Genomic DNA, 2,118 nt, shown 5'->3' with positions numbered 1-2,118 from the left:
TGAGACAGGTAGGAGGGCTGGAGGCACCAGGCTGGTCCCACACCCACCTGCGGCAGATAAAAGTCAGGAGGGAGGACAGCGGTAGTGAGACCAGCCCCCGCCCCAGCCCCCACCCCAGCCCCCTTTCCCCTCCGTGGTTTCTCTCCACTCCCCTGAGCAACTTGGCTCCAGGGCTCCACTCGCCGCCCGCTGCCCAGCACCACGTCGCCGCCAATGCCCAGCACCACGTCGCCGCCAATGCCCGCAGCAGACCCCTTCCAATGGCCCTAGCTGTGCAGGCCGGATGCCTCTGCCCCTCTGCTTCTCTGCCCCCACCGTGAGAGTGAAGTTTGAAGAGGGGGAGGAGGGAAACATGGACATGAAGAGGAGGATCCACCTGGAACTGAGGAATGGGACCCTGGCAGCTGTTCAAGAACTTGTCCTGGACAATTGCAAATCAAATAACGGGAAAATTGAGGGCTTAATAGCTGAATTTGTGAACTTAGAGTTCCTCAGTTTAATACTTGTAGACTTGATTTCAGTTTCCAATTTCCCCAAATTACCAAAATTGAAAAAGCTTGGGCTCAGTGACAGTAGAATGTATGGATGTCTGGACGTGTTGGCAGAAAAACTTCCAAATCTCACACGGCTAAATTTACATGGAAATAAACGGAAAGATAGCACCTTAGAACCTTTGAAAAAGTTGGAATGTCTGAAAAGCCTGGATCTTTTTAACTGTGAGGTTATTGACCTGAATGACCACTGAGAGCATGTGTATTCAAGCTCTTGCCCCAGCTGACCTACCTGGATGGCTATGACTGAGAGGATCAAGAAGCACCTGATTCAGAGGCAGAGGTGGATGGTGTGGATGAAGAAGAGGATGATGAAGAAGAAGATGAGGAGGATGAGGACAGTAAGAAAGAAGAGTTTGAAGATGAAGAGGATGAAGATGACCTCAGTGCAGAGGAAGATGAATTTAGATGTGATGAAGAAGTTGAAGATGAAGATGATGATTGTGACAAGGATGAGGATGGAAGGAGGAAGAAAGCGGGAAAAGTGAAAAGAGGAAGAGAGAAACAGATGATGGAGAAGATGATTAAGACCCCAATTAACCTGCAAAAAAAGAACTGTTCAGTATTGGTTGGAGTACTTATAAAGATTTGGTAGCTGTTTAAAAAAAAAAAAAAAAAGTAGCTGTGATACAAACCCCAGGACACCCACCCTCCCAAAGAGCCAAAGAATAGTTTCTGTGACGTTCCACCTTCCTCCTCATGTAGTCCCTTTTGGAAATTTACCTCCAAGCTTGGGGACTGCACCCCAACAAAATTGTAAGTGTCGTTGGGTTTTCTTGTAAGACCCTTGCTGTAGCGTGTATAGCTGTGATTGGTGAGCCAACCATCTGTGGCTACCAGTTAGTTACACCAAGATTGTAACAGCATTTTTACTTTCTGCACAAAAACCTTTGTAAATAAGATCTTAACATTTTGGATCTGTTTTGTTTTTTTTTCCATGCTTTTCTTTCTTTCTTTCTTTTTTATTAATTTATTTTTGTTACAAATATTTCTCCTCCCCCCCCCCATTGACCCCATCCTCCCAATCACCACCTCCAAATCCTTCCTCAGCATTGTTGTCCATGTCCATGGTTATGGATACCTGCATATAAGTTCTGTGTTTTATCTCTCCCTTCCCCTCCCCCTGACCCCTCTTCTGAGGTTGGTCAGTCTGTACCATACTACTGTGTCTCTGAGTCTATTTTGTTCATCAGTTTGTTTTGTTCATTATATTCCACAAATAAGTGAGATTGTGTGATATTTGACTTTCTCTGATTGGCTTGTTTCGCTTAGGATAATACTCTCCAGGTCCCTCCATGTTGTCTCAGAGGGTAAGAGATCTTTCTTTCTTACAGCTGCATAATATTCCATTGTATACATGTACCACGGCTTTTTTGTCCACTCATCTATTGATGCACACTTAGACTGTTTCCAGATGTTAGCGATTGTAAATAGTGCTGCTATGCTTTTCTTTTTAATGAATTTTTTATCATTCAGACATTTTATGTGACAACTGCTATTAGAATATAAAAGAAAAAAATCAGGAAGTCCCCCTTGAGGAGTGAGGGGTTCCAGCACTATACCAGGC

General features: G+C 44.6%; 1 pseudogene; it reads left to right on the top strand.

Annotated features, from left to right (window-relative positions):
• The first annotated feature begins 352 nt into the window (after positions 1 to 352).
• Positions 353 to 1,079, top strand: LOC118616259 (annotated as a pseudogene).
• The last annotated feature ends 1,039 nt before the right edge of the window (positions 1,080 to 2,118 follow it).

Source organism: Molossus molossus, unplaced genomic scaffold, assembly GCF_014108415.1.
Source record: "Molossus molossus isolate mMolMol1 unplaced genomic scaffold, mMolMol1.p scaffold_m16_p_4, whole genome shotgun sequence".
Taxonomy (NCBI): domain Eukaryota; kingdom Metazoa; phylum Chordata; class Mammalia; order Chiroptera; family Molossidae; genus Molossus; species Molossus molossus.
Note: the sequence above shows the minus strand (reverse complement) of the source record. Positions and strands in the feature narration are given on the sequence as shown.